Source organism: Borostomias antarcticus (genome assembly GCF_949987555.1).
Source record: "Borostomias antarcticus genome assembly, chromosome: 11".
Lineage (NCBI taxonomy): Eukaryota > Metazoa > Chordata > Actinopteri > Stomiiformes > Stomiidae > Borostomias > Borostomias antarcticus.
This window is the reverse complement of record NC_140244.1, coordinates 9,334,908-9,357,502: the sequence shown is the minus strand read 5'-3', so window position 1 is coordinate 9,357,502 and position 22,595 is coordinate 9,334,908.

Below are 22,595 nucleotides of genomic sequence, written 5' to 3'. Positions count from 1 at the left end.
TTTTACAAATAAAAATGAAATTGACAACAATCATAAAGTTAACATGTATTTATTGGACATTTTCTTCAGCCAAACTGAGGAGAGAAAAAAACCACAAATTAGTACATTGAAATGATTTTATAAACTTATATATACCTAGGACACCATGGCTAACTAAAATATATGAATAATACAAAAAGAGAAAATCTTAACATTACAAATGCAGAGGAGCGGTCATTTCACCCATGCAACTACATTTAAAGTAATTCCCTGCACCCCTTCAACTTACAATACCCGGCTTCTATGCTCTCCTAGGCATGTGCATTTTACCTGCCACTGTTTTTGACACTTCAAAATCACATGAGGAAAAAGTATTTTGGACTTAAAATCCAATCCATTAATTTTCCCCTTGACATTTACTGTAGGCTGCAACACTACTTTCTCCCGGTAGATATTGCCAAGGTTCATCAATACAGTCGTTATGTAGTCAAGCTCAAATGTATATGAATAATCAATACTAGCTATCATAGGCATATGAATACACAGAAATAATATTTTCTGTGGTATACAACTTCAGACTTGCTCTCACATAATGAGTCATAGCCTACTCTAAAGTGCCATGTGTCAGTAACAGCCTCACTTCTAAAGACTACAGGATGACTTGACCTACTCCACAGCACTTCTAGTAAGTTTATACAGCACATCTAGTGTTAAGACTATAAAGGATAAAACAATACTCACACAGGGACTCCTTCTACAGGGGGGAGCTCCACTGGAGCCTCCATCGGTTCAATGCACTCTATTAATCATAATGTAAACAGAAAGAAAAACATTAGTTGTGAGATACAACACCTTTATTAATGGTGTTGGGTTGATAAACACAGCATAAACAGTACTAATGTGTACATTGGCAATAATACCCCTCATATTAATCCCATTCAATATGATATATCTACGCCAAACACAAAGAGACTATACATTCTGTATTATTCCTGCAGTATGGTAAGGATGGTGACTGCAACTATGAAAAAGTTTGAAAACTACAGCTCCACCCTCAGTAGGCTATAGGCAGACAACCTTAAGCGTGATTTATGGTTGAACGCCTGTACCCTACAGCGCTGTCAGTCATTTATGCTTCTAGGTTCATGTGTTACAAACCACATCGCATTGTGCGCATTGTGTTGCCTCTGGGTATGAAATGCGCTATACAAATAAAGCTTTGATTGATTGATTGATTGACATCACCATGACGCATAGTTATATTTTTGGGAAGGTGCACGTCAGGCTACAATTTAGCTTAAGCCATAACGACTGACCTACAGCTAGCAACCCATAACCTACACAATCGATTCAACATGGAGGCATAATTCACACTTAACGCATATACCTCGCCCCTGACTAAACAAGGGAGACACACAAAGGCATGGAGACAGGCATGGCGAATCAAACTTGACAACTTCAACACAACAGACCTCATCACTCGCTGGACACTTACGAGAGAGCGCAGTGGCCTGGTCCTCTGCCTGTGCTGCCTCCTCAAAATCACTGTCAGCTGAGATTCACATGGAATAATATATTGAATAAACATTAGTTCTGGAAAGATTGTTGACATTGCCCACAGAATAAAAACACTCACAATGCCTTATCTTGTAAAATAGCCTACACAAACAGACAATCAGTTGTGTCATGATTTCCTGAATAGTAATTCACAGCTGATATTTTCTTGTAATTGGAAGTTAAATACATTCTAAATGTTACTCAAGTAAACACCACAGCTATTGTCAAATTCATTTCAAAACAATTCACAAAACTGTGGATGAGGTGAATAACCTCATATCATTAAATTATTAACTATTGGCTATGTAACAGCAAACTATAGGCCCTATGCCTACTGCACCTCACAGCCATGTTCAAGCTGCTTATATAAATTGGCACACACAGATTATAGGCAATATGCCAGCTATTTCATCATTGAGATTTTTTGATGGTAGAGTACAATAAATCCACTCTATGTTGTGTTGAGATATGTCTTTAATATTTTCAGTATAAAAATTAAATGTATTATTGTTATATTTTAGAACTCAAAGTGCAACAGTAGTATAATGGTGTAGAGAAAAATAACATCAGTAATTTTCAAACAGTAACAAAGCCTGGGAAAAATCGAATCTAAAGTCAACAAATAAATATCATTCAATGACATAAACACTTACCAAACACAGCAGAGGTCTCCAGGACCTCTGCTCTCTCTCTCTCGGCAGCCAGCTGCCCCTCCAGGTACTCCAGGCGCTTATCACGGGCACGTACACACCTGACCTGGCGGATCAGGGCCTGGAGTACCTCTGTGGCCAGTGAGTGCCCCTCTCCATGCAGGTACTCCCGCGTCGCCCAGGGATTCATAATTTGTAGCTGTAAAAAACACAATACATTTAAGGACACGTGAATGAAAAAAGCTAAAATAATAACACAATAAGGAACAAAAATGTCCACTGTATCCATGCTTCAGGTAACATTGATTTGCCTGATGCACAACAGCAACACATATGTTTGCCACACGCAGACCACCCTGGGCCTGATAGATGACCCCCATGTCTGCTTAGATGCTATACTAATCCTGTCTTCCTCTCTCCTCCCTAGTATCTCCCCCTTTCACTCTAAACAGGTCCTGTGAACACCTCCCTGTCTCCTGTAGCACACCTGGTAACTTGTCCCAGCGAACCTCCCACCCTGTCCTCAGCCAAGGTCCCCCTTAAGACTTGCAGATCAATCTCCTGCTCTGCTCATGCAAATTTAACTCTGTAAATTCAAATATATTACCCTGTATATTGTTCCTTAGCCAATGCCATGTCACCTATTTTTAATTAAAACAAAAATGTATAAAAACACACTATCTTTGGTGACATCTATGTAGCCTACTTTGGTAGGTAAACATGTTCTAAACAATTCCGGGTTTTAAATATACAGTAACTGCGTTTGTCGGTTTGTAACTTGGTTGCTAATCTTCAACATAGCGCTGCATTTTACAATGTTAATGTCAATACGTTATTTTTTTTTCAAGCGACTAACTTAATGAAAACAACATTGTATGTTGATAGTTTGGTGTTTAGATGTGAAAAGGTAAAATGTGAAAACATTACAGCCAATAGCCTAACCACGAGCCTAGCCTAATGTTAGGGGCCTACTTTTTTGACGACAAATGACAAATTGAATTAATTCGATGGAAATGCCATCACCAAATAATGCACGTGGTTTAACGCAGGCCACTATGGTCTAATCAAAACCATGAATTTGTTCATGCGAATTATAAATAGTGCAAGCATATGATACATGCAGTCATAGCACGTGTTATAAACGTAGGCTATCCAAACCATTAGCCTAATTTGTCAACGCCAATTACAAATGCGTGATAGCATATGATAAACGCAGTAGCCTAATTATCACGAACACCCTCTTCATAAATAGGCCTACTACAATTTACTCTTAATCACTCACGTTGAACATCTCCAATTTTTGAGCCAGCTGGATGACCTCTGGCTCATTTATGGTGGGCAGCGCCGGGGGAGCAGTTGGTCTGGCAGCCATGATCTCATGTGATCTCTGATAATGATCATGTGTCGGTCGCCTCTTTTAACAGACCGATGGAGCCGCCTCCCGTCAGAGCCGTTTTTTGGGTTATTTAGTTTTGAAAAGCTGATTGATAGGACGATAATCTATATCTTTTGCATATTACATGAAATTTCTATAGCTTTACTGGACTTGAAAATATATATATTAAAATAATACCCTTGATTGTGATTGTGTGTGTGTATAGCCTATAGGCCGAAATGAAATAGCATAAAACTAAGAACCATAGCACTTCGGTCATTTTATTGTGTAATAGCCTACACCACTCATGACTGCAAGAGCATATTGCATGTTGATTTAAAATATTAATTTAAAATGTTCTCCCATAATTAGGCCAGCATCCAAGCTATCATCAATATTAGCCTACTATTATTATTTTTATTTATATTATTGTTATTACTGTTACGATGCTCCAAATACACATAAATGATCAGTGCTATATTTCTATAATAAGTTCCTAGTATGTTTATTTAGTCCCCTCAGCTCCTCCCCCAGTGCGATCTTAGAAATCTCGTTCTTTGATCAGTCTTTTAAGTTAGTTCTTTGATATCTTTCATTGACAGTTCTTTGATATTGAAGTTCTTTGAAGTTCAGTGAAGGCCTATTTCTCCCCAACCGACGGGCGCGCGCACCACATTAACAAGTAGGACTGCTACATCTAGCAACTGACGGTCGTGGACACACTCGATTCGTCGTTGCCATTATTCGCCAGCCCGAGCAGCACTATCTCCCCATTCTTCATATTGTAATAAACCTTTGTAGAAAGGGTCCTGGGGATTATACCCGATAGCTGTAGCTGCCACCACCTTTGTTTACCGGTATGGTCCTGTGCCAAACCCCAGAGAACCACCACAACGACAGGGTAGAAAAGGAATAATATTTTATTAATTCAGTATTTAAAAAGGAGCCAGGGAAACAAGGCCAGCCTACTCCACTACTACTGGCCAGCTGTGGCCAACAAAAGGCCGCACAAATCTATAGGCTGGGTATGAAAACCGTGATAATAAACCGCACACACGCGTAACACTGGTGCCACACTTAAGGCTCGCAAGAGCTTTACACTGCACGCCTCCACTACACCGCACAGCACACACAGAAGCTGGGGGTTCACACCACCGCCAGACAACCACTACAATCTTAGAACATGATACCCCACACAGGCCTATACACAGAGCTCCCTCTAGCCCCACAGCTCACCAAACGCGTCGGACTGCCCCTGACCTCCCGTTCCTAACTAATTTCATGGATAGCCTACAAAATAGGCATTAAAAACTATACCGCTAGCTAGGGATGTATTGAAAGACACACAAGACATGCATTAAACATTACACATTAACAAATAGGCATTGATTAAAGACTATAACTTAACTCTCGCGAGTTGGTGCGACCCCCCCCCCAGGGTCTAGGCTTTGCGCACCGCGCCGACCAATTCAGTCCAGGCAAGGGGGGAAAGGACGTCGGTGCGGTGAGGCAGACAGGGACTCGCGACGGCAGGCCGGGTGTCCCAACTCGGCCAGGGAGCAGGTAGGCAGACCAGACAGTAGGCACTCCTAACAAACCCGTCCCTCACGCTGGCTGTCCCCTGCCCACTCTGGCTCACTATCTTCCCCGTCGGTGGCCCTAACCAGCCACGAACGGATCCCTCCCCCCGCGAATGCAATAACAAACATACAATATACTGGTATGGTCCTACTCCCGGGCACCCCCTCACACTCCCGGCTCTGTTCCTTATAGAGTCCCTGCCAGAGCGTGAGTCACAGGTGATCAGTGTTAACGTCAATTAGCCCCACTAGGCCAGGTGATCAGCGTTAAGTCAATGCTGGTGGGCAAAGCTCCACCACAATATTCAGACAGCATCTAATAATGGGAGCGCCCATTTAAAGGGATAGTGTGCTATTTCAGATCTCACGCTTCATGAAGGTTCTGTCCTGAACACATCTATGTGTCAGTATTGTGTCATACTTATAGCGCCACCTATTGGTGAAACAGGAAGTCCTCATAACTCCGGCATACATCATCCGATTTGCACCAAATTGCTGACGCTTGAGTTTCACCTACTGGTGAAACAGGAAGTACTCATAACTCCTCCATACATTATCCAATTTGTCCGATATATCTCACGCTTCATGACGGTTCTGTCCTGAACACATATATGTGTCAGTATTGCGTCATACGTATAGCGCCACCTATTGGTGAAACCGGAAGTCCTCATAACTCCTGCATACATCATCCGATTTGCACCAAATTGCTGACGCTTCATGAAGGTCACCTTCTGAACACATCTATGCGTCGGTATTGAGTTACACTTACAGCGCCACCTACTGGTGAAACAGGAAGTACTCATAACTCCTACATACATTATCCGATTTACTCCAAATTGCTCATGCTTGATGAAGGTTGCATCTTGAACACATCTGTCGGTCAGTATTGCGTCATACCTACAGCGCCACCTACTGCTTACAGGAAGTCCTCATAACTCCTACATACTTTGTCCGATTTAAACAACATTTCTCACGCTTCATCAAGGTACTGTCCTGAACACATCTATGCGTCGGTATTGAGTCACGCTTAGAGCGCCACCTACTGGTGACAGGACGTTTCTGTCAGTACTGGACACCGAAATAGCACATCCTTTAACGGCGCCACACCCCGACCCGCGTGGGGTGCGAGGGCCCGCTCACTGCTGCTCGCAGCACTAGTTATTATTATTCTCCTTCTCCTTCTTTACTCCAAACAAATGCCTTTTAGGCGGCCTGAACATCGATGAAAACGGATGAAACTTTGCAGATACGTCAGTCCCGGTGAAACATTTGATAATTCATGGGTGACGGAAATGGGCGTGGCAAAACGGCTCAAGAGCGCCCCCTGGAAAATCTAAAATGGCGAGCCCCACCTTTCAGTTTGATGTAGGCGAACGAAATTCGGTGGGCATATGTATTTCATCGAGCCACACTTAAATGTCTCTTGGAGCTATACCCAACATGCAACAGGAAGTCCGCCATTTTGCTTTTAATGTGCCATTTTGTCCTTGTTTTGACCATTTCCATGCCTCGTACTTCGACGAACTCCTCCTACAGATTTCATCCGATCAACTTCATATCGGGTCAGCTTCATCTTAAGACCTTTGTGATCAAAAGTTATCAAAAAAATTGAGTTTTCACCAAACACGCTTGCCGTGGCGCCCCGCCAAAGTTTGACATTTCGCCATAAAACACGAAGTCCTCATAACTCCTCCATACATTATCCAATTTGTCCGATATATCTCACGCTTCATGACGGTTCTGTCCTGAACACATCTATGTGTCAGTATTGCGTCATACTTATAGCGCCACCTATTGGTGAAACAGGAAGTCCTCATAACTCCTCCATACATTATCCAATTTGTCCGATATATCTCACGCTTCATGACGGTTCTGTCCTGAACACATCTATGTTTCAGTATTGCGTTATACTTATAGCGCCACCTATTGGTGAAACAGGAAGTCCTCATAACTCCTCCATACATTATCCAATTTGTCCGATATATCTCACGCTTCATGACGGTTCTGTCCTGAACACATCTATGTGTCAGTATTGCGTCATACTTATAGCGCCACCTATTGGTGAAACAGGAAGTCCTCATAACTCCTCCATACATAATCCAATTTGTCCGATATATCTCACGCTTCATGACGGTTCTGTCCTGAACACATCTATGTGTCAGTATTGCATCATACTTATAGCGCCACCTATTGGTGAAACAGGAAGTCCCCATAACTCCTCCATACATTATCGGATTTGTCCGATATATCTCACGCTTCATGAGAGTTCTGTCCTGAACACATCTATGTGTCAGTATTGCGTCATACTTATAGCGCCACCTATTGGTGAAACAGGAAGTCCTCATAACTCCTACATACATTATCCAATTCGTCCGATATATCTCACGCTTCATGACGGTTCTGTCCTGAACACATCTATGTGTCAGTATTGCATCATACTTATAGCGCCACCTATTGGTGAAACAGGAAGTCCTCATAACTCCTCCAAACATTATCCAATTCGTCCGATATATCTCACGCTTCATGAAGGTTCTGTCCTGAACACATCTATGTGTCAGTATTGCGTCATACTTATAGCGCCACCTATTGGTAAAACAGGAAGTCCTCATAACTCCTCCATACATTATCCGATTTGTCCGATATATCTCACGCTTCATGACGGTTCTGTCCTGAACACATCTATGTGTCAGTATTGCGTCATACTTATAGCGCCACCTATTGGTGAAACAGGAAGTCCTCATAACTCCTCCATACATTATCCGATTTGTCCGATTTATCTCACGCTTCATGACGGTTCTGTCCTGAACACATCTATGTGTCAGTATTGCGTCATACTTATAGCGCCACCTATTGGTGAAACAGGAAGTCCTCATAACTCCTGCATACATCATCCGATTTGCACCAAATTGCTGACGCTTCATGAAGGTCACCTTCTGAACACATCTATGCGTCGGTATTGAGTTACACTTACAGCGCCACCTACTGGTGAAACAGGAAGTACTCATAACTCCTACATACATTATCCGATTTACTCCAAATTGCTCATGCTTGATGAAGGTCGCATCTTGAACACATCTGTAGGTCAGTATTGCGTCATACCTACAGCGCCACCTACTGCTTACAGGAAGTCCTCATAACTCCTACATACTTTGTCCGATTTACACAACATTTCTCACGCTTCATCAAGGTACCGTCCTGAACACATCTATGCGTCGGTATTGAGTCACGCTTAGAGCACCACCTACTGGTGACAGGAAGTTTCTGTCAGTACTGGACACCGAAATAGCACACCCTTTAACGGCGCCACACCCCGACCCGCGTGGGGTGCGAGGGCCCGCTCACTGCTGCTCGCAGCACTAGTTCCTTTTGGGACTGAAGAATGTGCCCACAGTTGTCTATCGCGGTATATTCATTATTTGGTTTCGAGCAGTGAAATGGATAAATGAAATCACGTGGTCTGTTGGTCACGTGGCCCAGTCTAGCGTCACGGGAAGCGAAAAAACGTGTTCAAACATTACAAAATAAAAGTCCATTGCATTGAATGGCCATCTTTCAAGGTTTAATTAACACGCAAGTAGCGTATATATATATATATATATATATATATATATATGGATGGATTTAATGTACACACTATTTTATTTAATTGAAGTGTGAATTAATAGCCTGGAAATGGCAAGTGCTGTCGCCGCGCTGGTCAGTTTACTAAGATGACCAGCAGAAGTCCCTGTTTAGCAGGGGTGTAGTGGTGACTAAATAGCCTACGTGGGTAAACTCTGAGTAAAGAAGTGGGTATATGTTACAGTTTTTACATTAGTGGTGTTTAAAGAAGGGAGTAGGCCTATACTGTGGATAAAGAAGTGGATAGACCCCATGAAGACCCTCCACTACACCACTGTTGTTTACCATATCTGCCAGAGCTGGTATCGATACTGTGTCGGTCTGTCATCTGTGACTATCATGGCTGCAAAATGTCCTCAAACTGATATGAGGAAATTAAATTGATAAGTCGCGCTGTCATCCTCCCCAGACACCTGTGTGTGAAATGGACCAGTGACACAGTGACATGTAGCGATGACACTATATGTAGTTTTACTTCAATGCGTGCTGTATGTATGTATGTTTTTATGTGAGTATAGGTGCCTCAGCATCCTGAATATGTAACAAAAATATCCCCATGAAACACAATAAATGCTGATCACTGTCCATTTTGTTATTTTGAGTGATATAACACAACTCTCAGCTTGTGCAAGTTGAGAGGTTTGCCCATACCATGATCCCTCAGTGAAATAAGAGTTATGACCAAATTCAATCATCTTTGTAGGCATTAACAGTCAATCTGGGAATTCACAGTGAAATGTAGCTGCAGGCTCCGTGATGTGCTATTATGGATATACATACTCGCTGTGTTATGTACATGCTATAGCTTTGAATAAATAGTATGGTGAGATATTAGTATATACAATACTGTTATCTGCATTTCGTGTGTGGTGATGTCATATACACTATTTAATATACTATCGATTATTTTAAATTCCAAGATTGACTGTTAATGCCCACAAAGATGATTGAATTTGGTCATAACTCTTATTTCACTGAGGGCAAACCTCTCAACTTGCACAAGCTGAGAGTTGTGTTATATCACTCAAAATAACAAAACGGACAGTGATCGGCATTTATTGTGTTTCATGGGGATATTTTTGTTACATATTCAGGATGCTGAGGCACCTATACTCACATAAAAACATACATACATACAGCACACATTGAAGTAAAACTACATACAGTATAGTGTCATCGCTACATGTCACTGTCACTGGTCCATTTCACACACAGGTGTCTGGGGAGGATGACAGCGCGACTTATCAAGTTAATTTCCTCATATCAGTTTGAGGACATTTTGCAGCCATGATAGTCACAGATGACAGACTGACACACTATCGATACCAGCTCTGGCAGATATGGTAAACAACAGTGGTGTAGTGGAGGGTCTTCATGGGGTCTATCCACTTCTTTATCCACAGTATAGGCCTATTCCCTTCTTTAAACACCACTAATGTAAAAACTGTAACATATACCCACTTCTTTACTCAGAGTTTACCCACGTAGGCTATTTAGTCACCACTACACCCCTGCTAAACAGGGACTTCTGCTGGTCAACTTAGTAAACTGACCAGCGCGTCGACAGCACTTGCCATTTCCAGGCTATTAATTCACACTTCAACTAAATAAAATAGTGTGTACATTAAATCCATCCATATATATATATATACGCTACTTGCGTGTTAATTAAACCTTGAAAGATGGCCATTCAATGCAATGGACTTTTATTTTGTAATGTTTGAACACGTTTTTTCGCTTCCCGTGACGCTAGACTGGGCCACGTGACCAACAGACCACGTGATTTCATTTATCCATTTCACTGCTCGAAACCAAATAATGAATATACCGCGATAGACAAGTGTGGGCACATTCTTCAGTCCCAAAAGGAATAATGATAAAAGGAACGAGCCGAGAACCAAAAAAGGCCATTTTGGAAGAGGTGTTTCCATTATTGGTTTAGACACAAAAAACAGAATTATGGTCGATTTACCGTTTATTCGTTTTGTAATTATAATAGAATAAGGAATTATACGATGATACCCTGACCCTAGGGGTCAGGGTATCATCGTATAATTCCTTATTCCATAATAATTTCAAAACGAATAAACGGTAAATCGACCATAATTCTGTTTTTTGTGTCTAAACCAAGCCCCCAGGATTCGAAATCTAAAGTGAAGGCCTATTGAACCGCGCCATCTTGGCTAGATTTGTAGTCATTTTGCTATTTCCGGTGACTTTTGTACTTGCGCAGTTGTGCTTTTCTGTCCGATGCGCGTCCACGCACGTTCCCGGCTCTCCCCGCTTTGATTTAGCAATGAAAACTGGATTGCATATTAACCTGTTTTTGTAAAATATATCCATTGGAGAAATTATTTTTTCATCCAGGCATCTTAGTTTTAACAGGTTAAATATAACTGAACATATTTTGTTTGCTAGTAGATGGTATTCATTCCGTTCGCGGTAACGTTATTGCAGCCAGGCTAAATTCCTCCAGGGAGCCAGTGACAGGCGAGTTGAAAAGCTTCACTCCCCGCCAGCAGGAGCTTTGGCCGCTGCTACCGCATCTCGGATAACCCGCTGAGTTCGTGGCTGCTATTTCACATTCGCCCTTGATCAATCCCAATACCGATCCATGGTAATAATGAATCAATCGTTCAGATCGGCAGTGCTGCATGCATGTTACAACATCATTGTTAGCTTTATTAACATAACCATAGCCTACATTTATCTATCTAACGTTAGGCTATCCATCTTACACCAGTCGGCCATTCGATAGCTAGAAGCGGTGCCAACGTTGACCGTGGACGTGGACGCGCGTAGGACAGAAGTACAACTGCGCAAGTACAAAAGTAACCGGAAGGCCAGAAAAGCACAACTGCGCAAGTACAAAAGTCACCGGAAATGGTCAAATGACTACAAATTTGCCAAGATGGCGCGGTTCAATAGTGCTTCATTGTTGATAGCGGTCAGTGAATGGAGTGGCTGTATCCAGTTCTATGAATACATCCATGGTCTAAACCAATAATGGAAACACCTCTTCCAAAATGGCCTTTTTTTGGTTCTCGGCTCGTTCCTTTTATCATTATTCCTTTTGGGACTGAAGAATGTGCCCACAGTTGTCTATCGCGGTATATTCATTATTTGGTTTCGAGCCGTGAAATGGATAAATGAAATCACGTGGTCTGTTGGTCACGTGGTCCAGTCTAGCAATTATGGAAAAACCACTTTCAAAATGTGGTTCTCCGTCCGTTCCTTTTATCATTATTCCTTTTGGGACTGAAGAATGTACCCACAGTTATCTATCACTATATTCATTATTTTGTTTCGAACGGTGAAATGAATAAATGGAATCACGTGGTCTGTTGGTCACGTGGCCCAGTCTAGCTTCACGGGAAGTGAAAAAACGTGTTCAAACATTACAAAATAAAAGTCCATTGCATTGAATGGCTAACTTTCAAGGTTTAATTAACACGCAGGTAGCGTATATATATATATATATATATATATGGATGGATTGATTTAATGTACACACTATTTTATTTAGTTGAAGTGTGGATTAATAGCCTGGAAATAGCAAGTGCTGTTGCCGCGCTGGTCAGTTTACTAAGATGACCAGCAGAAGTCCCTGTTTAGCAGGGGTGTAGTGGTGACTAAATAGCCTACGTGGGTAAACTCTGAGTAAAGAAGTGGGTATATGTTACAGTTTTTACATTAGTGGTGTTTAAAGAAGGGAATAGGCCTATACTGTGGATAAAGAAGTGGATAGACCCCATGAAGACCCTCCACTACACCACTGTTGTTTATCTGCCAGAGCTGGTATCGATACTGTGTCGGTCTGTCATCTGTTACTATCATGGCTGCAAAATGTCCTCAAACTGATATGAGGAAATTAACTTGATAAGTCACGCTGTCATCCTCCCCAGACACCTGTGTGTGAAATGGACCAGTGACACAGTGACATGTAGCGATGACACTATATGTAGTTTTACTTCAATGCGTGCTGTACTTATGTATGGATGTTTTTATGTGAGTATAGGTGCCTCAGCATCCTGAATATGTAACAGAAATATCCCCATGAAACACAATGCCGATCACTGTCCGTTTTGTTATTTTGAGTGATATAACACAACTCTCAGCTTGTGCAAGTTGAGAGGTTTGCCCTCAGTGAAATAAGAGTTATGACCAAATTCAATCATCTTTGTGGGCATTAACAGTCAATCTTGGAATTTTAAACAAGCCCATCGCCACCACAAAACCAAAGCCTTGCTTTTAAATTTCAACTTTATTAAATGAATCCTTTATACCCAGGGTTCTTTGGTGAATGCATTGAATATGGGACAGTCGAGATGCAGACATGATCTACTTCTTGGGGCAAAGAGGCTCCTCCAGCTAACTGTTCTCCTGTTTGAGGCGTTCATGATCCTGCTGCTGCAGGCAGGGTAGGCCTAACACCAAACCCTGCAAGCAAGGAGGACCCCTACTCTTTAAGATAGACCCCAAGAACCCAGGATGATGTGAGCTCCTTCTGATAGACCCTACCCACCATGAATAACCCCTAGCCTACATCTTGACCTTGACCTAATCTACTTGAGCTCACTAGCATAGGCACCAGTAGGGTGATGATCCTTCCATGCTCCTACATATCTTGGGTCAATCATACATGCACCTGTGTGGATTGTTATTAGGAAGAGCCAATCCTGATTTTAGATCTGTCTTTTAGATCTGATTTGTCTGACCTAGGAAGTTTAACCCTCCTGAACTAGTTTGTGTGACATGTTCCACCAGCAATAACCTACAGTAGTTGTCTAGGTAGCTTTTAGCACCTACTGTAGGGCAGACCACATTATCAATGTACTGATGATAAAATATAGTCTACATTTATCAGTCTGGAGCAGCAGCACACAGGATCACAAGGCCCTACAGAGAGTGGTGTGGTCGACTGAATGTACCTTAGGGGGCCACTCCCCCACCTTGAGGACATCTACACTAGAAGGTGCAAGACCGAGGCCAACAGAATCCTGAAGGATCCCAGCCACCCAGGCAATGGACTGTTCTCTCTTCTTTGGTCAGGGTAAAGGTACCGCACACATATGGCAAACACAGACTCAGGAAGAGCTTCTTCCCACAAGCCAGCCGGCACCTGGATGAGTTCAACTAATGTATACAGTGCCACTATATCTAGTGTGTCAGAATATCTAGTGTATATGTGAATCCTCTGTATACATTGGTATTTATCCTGCTATGCAATGTATGTATATCAAGTAGTGTACAGAAGCTGGTTATCCTGAAACAGGCTTGTTCTGTTCTGACAGCTGTGTTGCTTCAATGACTCAGTGTGCTACTAACCATTTTCTGCCTCCCTCTCTCTTTCCCTCCTATCCTCTAACCAGGTCCAGTGTCAGCTGTGGAGCTGTGGATATCGTAGTATTTAGTACACACACACACACGTACACACAGACACACATCAGTCCACATCCGGCTTAGGCCTGGACCTGATGCTCTTAGCCTTTCTTGCTCTGAAAATTTAATTTAATGTATTGTTAAATGTTCTTAGCCATTAGACAAATATACTCCAGGAGCTTGCCCCAGGTTGCCTGTTTCAATATCTGTGTGGTCTGTTTGGCTCTATGTGCTACTAACCCTGTTCTGCCTTCCTTCTCCCTAGTGCCTCTCTCTCTCCCTCCTATCTTCTAACCAGGTCCAGTGGATGCCCCACTGTTACCAGCAGACCTCCCGGAGTCCGATAGATACCCCCGTGTCTGGTGTGGATGTCGTAGCATGTCCGTAGAATGTTCTCTCTCCTATGATGCTTTTAGCCTCTCCTACTCTGAAATGTTATTTAATGTATTGCTTTATAAATGTTCTTAGCCGGTAGACAAACATACTCCTGGAGCTTGCTCGATCGCCTTGTTGAGAGGGGTCAGGGAAGAATTTTTACAGCTCACTTATCTGGCCCCCGGGTGACTACTGTTTTTTTGCTTCCCTCTGGAATATGTAGAGAGTGGGTCGTATGCCCACCTCCCTTGTTCTCTGTAAAGCGCATTGTGTTGCCTCTGGGTATGAAATGCGCTATACAAATAAAGCTTTGATTGATTGATTGATTGATATGACATCACCACACATGTAAATGCAGACAACAGTATTGTATATACTAATATCTCACCCCCGGGATTATTTATTCAAAGCTATAGCATGTACATAACACAGCGGGTATGTATATCCATAATAGCACATCACGGAGCCTGCAGCTACATTTCACTGTAGTTCCAAGATTGACTGTTAATGCCCACAAAGATGATTGAATTTGGCCATAACTCTTATTTCACTGAGGGATCATGGTATGGGCAAACCTCTCAACTTGCACAAGCTGAAAGTTGTGTTATATCACTCAAAATAACAAAACGGACAGTGATCAGCATCTATTGTGTTTCATGGGGATATTTTTGTTACATATTCAGGATACTGAGGCACCTATACTCACATAAAAACATCCATACATAAGTACAGCACGCATTGAAGTAAAACTACATATAGTGTCATCACTACATGTCACTGTGTCACTGGTCCATTTCACACACAGGTGTCTGGGGAGGATGACAGCGCGACTTATCAAGTTAATTTCCTCATATCAGTTTGAGGACATTTTGCAGCCATGATAGTAACAGATGACAGACCGACACAGTATCGATACCAGCTCTGGCAGATATGGTAAACAACAGTGGTGTAGTGGAGGGTCTTCATGGGGTCTATCCATTTCTTTATCCACAGTATAGGCCTACTCCCTTCTTTAAACACCACTAATGTAAAAACTGTATATACCCACTTCTTTAGGCTACTCAGAGTTTACCCACGTAGGCTATTTAGTCACCACTACACCCCTGCTAAACAGGGACTTCTGCTGGTCATCTTAGTAAACTGACCAGCGCGGCAACATCACTTGCTATTTCCAGGCTATTAATTCACACTTTAACTAAATAAAATAGTGTGTACATTAAATCCATCCATATATATATATACGCTACCTGCGTGTTAATTAAACCTTGAAAGATGGCCATTCAATGCAATGGACTTTTATTTTGTAATGTTTGAACACGTTTTTTCACTTCCCGTGAAGCTAGACTGGGCCACGTGACCAACAGACCACGTGATTCCATTTATTCATTTCACCGTTCGAAACAAAATAATGAATATAGTGATAGATAACTGTGGGTACATTCTTCAGCCCCAAAAGGAATAATGATAAAAGGAACGGACGGGGAACCACATTTTGAAAGTGGTTTTTCCATTATTGCTAGACTGGACCACGTGAACAACAGACCACGTGATTTCATTTATCCATTTCACGGCTCGAAACCAAATAATGAATATACCGCGATAGACAATCCGTGTATGGTTCGTTCTTTGGTTTTTCTGTTTCAAAACGAAATTGGAAAAACAAAAAAACGAGTGAATTTTCGTTTTTCCGTTTTGGTTTTAAAACAAAAAAAGAGAAAAACCAAACCGAGAAAAACCGAGATGATTTGGTTTTGTTTTTCAAAACGGAAAAACGAAAAATCAGAAAAACTAACGCTGTGTGGTTTGTTTTGGTTTGCGTTCGGTGTACGCTCGGCGCATATACCGGCTGCTGCCGAGTGGGCGTCATCTGCCTGTCATCCATGGACTGACTATGAAACGTGCCTAACCCCCGAGTCGCTCTGGCTCCTTCCGACCGTAACACATCTAGAAATCACCAGGGGGGTGGTTATTCTACCTACGGCTCTGGGAACAAAGGGTGCTGTTCCTAAATAAACTAGGTTGATGCAAACTTTTGGCTTCTTCGATCAGTCCATTTTGAGGCAGCATTCCAGGGTGCTGAACCGATCGACACATGCGTAGCCTACAGCATTCATAATTGGCTACATTGTTGATGGAAAATACTCTTTTACATTCTAAGTGCCTTATATATATTTCATATATTTTCATTTATGAATCACCAGTGACAGGCCTACTTGTGTTCCCCACAAAAGTGCCATTGCGCACGCAGCAGAATGTCTGACTCTGAAAACATCAACTGACGCAAATAATGTCCAATAACCCTGATAAAAAATCGGAAAATAAATTAAATGAAAAAAAAAAAGAAATAACATTACATGATGCCGTGACCCCAACAAACATAATTGGGAAAACGCTGAGATATGCATGGAGAGCAGGAGTCGAAGCCATGCCCACCAAATATCAACAGCTCACAGATGCACGGGACAATGTGACAGGTAGGCTAGAAATAATAGCAAAGGACACATTCAAGATGGCACAACAAACAACATGTATAGGCAACAAAAATGGCCCATATGATAGAGTATGAATACATGGTCAACCGTGGTGGCCTGATACCCAATGCACCAACTCTCCGTTGCTCGTGTGTGTGATGACAGACTATCCAACAGCTATCCAAATGGCAATCACATCCAATTACGCACAGCTAGGGCTATTGGTTAATGCAGACTATTGTATATAATGATCCGGGGGTAGTTGCACACATTTGACGGGGATGAACTACTGTATCTTATACTGTATGTCCATTCAAATAAGGGATGGTTGCAGAATAATCATGGTCAAACCTGTTCCATCTCGCGGGCGGGTCCAGTGGGGACAACACCGAAAAATATGCACTACAAGGTCTACCTTGGTCCAGGTGTACCGCCGTCCGACAGCTTAATTATTTAAGGACATTATTTATTGGACATTATTTGCGTCAGTTGATGTTTTCAGAGTCAGACATTCTGCTGCGTGCGCAATGGCACTTTTGTGGGGAACACAAGTAGGCCTGTCACTGGTGATTCATAAATGAAAATATATGAAATATATATAAGGCACTTAGAATGTAAAAGAGTATTTTCCATCAACAATGTAGCCAATTATGAATGCTGTAGGCTACGCATGTGTCGATCGGTTCAGCACCCTGGAATGCTGCCTCAAAATGGACTGATCGAAGAAGCCAAAAGTCTGCATCAACCTAGTTTATTTAGGAACAGCACCCTTTGTTCCCAGAGCCGTAGGTAGAATAACCACCCCCCTGGTGATTTCTAGATGTGTTACGGTCGGAAGGAGCCAGAGCGACTCGGGGGTTAGGCACGTTTCATAGTCAGTCCATGGATGACAGGCAGATGAAGCCCACTCGGCAGCAGCCGGTATATGCGCCGAGCGTACACCGAACGCAAACCAAAACAAACCACACAGCGTTTGTTTTTCTGATTTTTCGTTTTTCCGTTTTGAAAAACCAAACCAAATCATCTCGGTTTTTCTCGGTTTGGTTTTTCTCTTTTTTCGTTTTAAAACCAAAACGGAAAAACGAAAATTCCCTCGTTTTTTTGTTTTTCCAATTTCGTTTTGAAACAGAAAAACCAAAGAACGAACCATACACGGATTATAGACAACTGTGCGCACATTCTTCAGTCCCAAAGGGAATAATGATAAAAGGAACGAGCCGAGAACCAAAAAAAGGCCATTTTGGAAGAGATGTTTCCATTATTGGTTTAGACACAAAAAACAGAATTATGGTCGATTTACCGTTTATTCGTTTTGAAATTATTATGGAATAAGGAATTATACGATGATACCCATATATATATATATATATAGCGTAAATATATATATATATATGGATTGATTTAATGTACACACTATTGTATTTAGTTGAAGTGTGAATTAATAGCCTGGAAATAGCAAGTGCTGTTGCCGCGCTGGTCAGTTTACTAAGATGACCAGCAGAAGTCCCTGTTTAGCAGGGGTGTAGTGGTAACTAAATAGCCTACGTGGGTAAACTCTGAGTAAAGAAGTGGGTATATGTTACAGTTTTTACATTAGTGGTGTTTAAAGAAGGGAATAGGCCTATACTGTGGATAAAGAAGTGGATAGACCCCATGAAGACTCTCCACTACACCACTGTTGTTTACCATATCTGCCAGAGCTGGTATCGATACTGTGTCGGTCTGTCATCTGTTACTATCATGGCTGCAAAATGTCCTCAAACTGATATGAGGAAATTAACTTGATAAGTCGCGCTGTCATCCTCCCCAGACACCTGTGTGTGAAATGGACCAGTGGCACAGTGACATGTAGCGATGACACTATATGTAGTTTTACTTCAATGCGTGCTGTACTTATGTATGGATGTTTTTATGTGAGTATAGGTGCCTCAGCATCCTGAATATGTAACAGAAATATCCCCATGAAGCACAATCAATGCCGATCACTGTCCGTTTTGTTATTTTGAGTGATATAACACAACTCTCAGCTTGTGCAAGTTGAGAGGTTTGCCCATACCATGATCCCTCAGTGAAATAAGAGTTATGACCAAATTCAATCATCTTTGTAGGCATTAACAGTCAAACTTGGAATTCACAGTGAAATGTAGCTGCAGGCTCCGTGATGTGCTATTATGGATATACATACCCGCTGTGTTATGTACATGCTATAGCTTTGAATAAATAATCCCAGGGGTGAGATATTAGTATATACAATACTGTTATCGGCATTTACATGTGTGGTGATGTCATATACACTAGATATTCTGACACACTAGATATAGTGGCACTGTATACATTAGTTGAACTCATCCAGGTGCCGGCTGGCTTGTGGGAAGAAGCTCTTCCTGAGTCTGTGTTTGCCATATGTGTGCGGTACCTTTTCCATGACCAAAGTAGAGAGAACAGTCCATTGCCTGGGTGGCTGGGATCCTTCAGGATTCTGTTGGCCTCGGTCTTGCACCTTCTAGTGTAGATGTCCTCAAGGTGGGGGAGTGGCCCCCTAAGGTACATTCAGTCGACCACACCACTCTCTGTAGGGCCTTGTGATCCTGTGTGCTGCTGCTCCAGACTGATAAATACAGACTATATTTTATCATCAGTACATTGATAATGTGGTCTGCCCTACAGTAGGTGCTAAAAGCTACCTAGACAACTACTGTAGGTTATTGCTGGTGGAACATGTCACACAAACTAGTTCAGGAGGGTTAAACTTCCTAGGTCAGACAAATCAGATCTAAAAGACAGATCTAAAATCAGGATTGGCTCTTCCTAATAACAATCCACACAGGTGCATGTATGATTGACCCAAGATATGTAGGAGCATGGAAGGATCATCACCCTACTGGTGCCTATGCTAGTGAGCTCAAGTAGATTAGGTCAAGGTCAAGATGTAGGCTAGGGGTTATTCATGGTGGGTAGGGTCTATCAGAAGGAGCTCACATCATCCTGGGTTCTTGGGGTCTATCTTAAAGAGTAGGGGTCATCCTTGCTTGCAGGGTTTGGTGTTAGGCCAACCCTGCCTGCAGCAGCAGGATCATGAACGCCTCAAACAGGAGAACAGTTAGCTGGAGGAGCCTCTTTGCCCCAAGAAGTAGATCATGTCTGCATCTCGACTGTCCCATATTCAATGCATTCACCAAAGAACCCTGGGTATAAAGGATTCATTTAATAAAGTTGAAATTTAAAAGCAAGGCTTTGGTTTTGTGGTGGCGATGGGCTTGTTTAAAATTCCAAGATTGACTGTTAATGCCCACAAAGATGATTGAATTTGGTCATAACTCTTATTTCACTGAGGGCAAACCTCTCAACTTGCACAAGCTGAGAGTTGTGTTATATCACTCAAAATAACAAAACGGACAGTGATCGGCATTGTGTTTCATGGGGATATTTCTGTTACATATTCAGGATGCTGAGGCACCTATACTCACATAAAAACATCCATACATAAGTACAGCACGCATTGAAGTAAAACTACATATAGTGTCATCGCTACATGTCACTGTGTCACTGGTCCATTTCAAACACAGGTGTCTGGGGAGGATGACAGCGCGACTTATCAAGTTAATTTCCTCATATCAGTTTGAGGACATTTTGCAGCCATGATAGTAAAAGATGACAGACCGACACAGTATCGATACCAGCTCTGGCAGATAAACAACAGTGGTGTAGTGGAGGGTCTTCATGGGGTCTATCCACTTCTTTATCCACAGTATAGGCCTATTCCCTTCTTTAAACACCACTAATGTAAAAACTGTAACATATACCCACTTCTTTACTCAGAGTTTACCCACGTAGGCTATTTAGTCACCACTACACCCCTGCTAAACAGGGACTTCTGCTGGTCATCTTAGTAAACTGACCAGCGCGGCAACAGCACTTGCTATTTCCAGGCTATTAATCCACACTTCAACTAAATAAAATAGTGTGTACATTAAATCAATCCATCCATATATATATATATATATATATATATATATACGCTACCTGCGTGTTAATTAAACCTTGAAAGTTAGCCATTCAATGCAATGGACTTTTATTTTGTAATGTTTGAACACGTTTTTTCACTTCCCGTGAAGCTAGACTGGGCCACGTGACCAACAGACCACGTGATTCCATTCATTCAATTCACCGTTCGAAACAAAATAATGAATATAGTGATAGATAACTGTGGGTACATTCTTCAGTCCCAAAAGGAATAATGATAAAAGGAATGGACGGAGAACCACATTTTGGAAGTGGTTTTTCCACTATTGCTAGACTGGACCACGTGACCAACAGACCACGTGATTTCATTTATCCATTTCACTGCTCGAAACCAAATAATGAATATACCGCGATAGACAACTGTGGGCACATTCTTCAGTCCCAAAAGGAATAATGATAAAAGGAACGAGTCGAGAACCAATAAAAGGCCATTTTGGAAGAGGTGTTTCCATTATTGGTTTAGACACAAAAAACAGAATTATGGTCGATTTACCGTTTATTCGTTTTGAAATTATTATGGAATAAGGAATTATACGATGATACCCTGACCCGGATCCGTAGTAGCCTAGATCTCATTGTATTACAGTAATTAAGCAGACGCTTTTATCCAAAGCAACTAACAATAATTGCATTTAACTAGGAAAAGCCAATGTAGGCTACTAGCCTACTAGGCTACTTGGTCAGGGTATCATCGTATAATTCCTTATTCCATAATAATTTCAAAACGAATAAACGGTAAATCGACCATAATTCTGTTTTTTGTGTCTAAACCAATAATGGAAACACCTCTTCCAAAATGGCCTTTTTTTGGTTCTCGGCTCGTTCCTTTTATCATTATTCCTTTTGGGACTGAAGAATGTGCCCACAGTTGTCTATCGCGGTATATTCATTATTTTGTTTCGAGCCGTGAAATGGATAAATGGAATCACGTGGTCTGTTGGTCACGTGGCCCAGTCTAGCGTCACGGGAAGCGAAAAAACGTGTTCAAACATTACAAAATAAAAGTCCATTGCATTGAATGGCCATCTTTCAATGTTTAATTAACACGCAGGTAGCGTATATATATATATATATGGATGGATTTAATGTACACACTATTTTATTTAGTTAAAGTGTGGATTAATAGCCTGGAAATAGCAAGTGCTGTTGCCGCGCTGGTCAGTTTACTAAGATGACTAGCAGAAGTCCCTGTTTAGCAGGGGTGTAGTGGTGACTAAATAGCCTACGTGGGTAAACTCTGAGTAAAGAAGTGGGTATATGTTACAGTTTTTACATTAGTGGTGTTTAAAGAAGGGAGTAGGCCTATACTGTGGATAAAGAAGTGGATAGACCCCATGAAGACCCTCCACTACACCACTGTTGTTTACCATATCTGCCAGAGCTGGTATCGATACCAGTCGGTCTGTCATCTGTTACTATCATGGCTGCAAAATGTCCTCAAACTGATATGAGGAAATTAACTTGATAAGTCGCGCTGTCATCCTCCCCAGACACCTGTGTGTGAAATGGACCAGTGGCACAGATGACACTATATGTAGTTTTACTTCAATGCGTGCTGTACTTATGTATGGATGTTTTTATG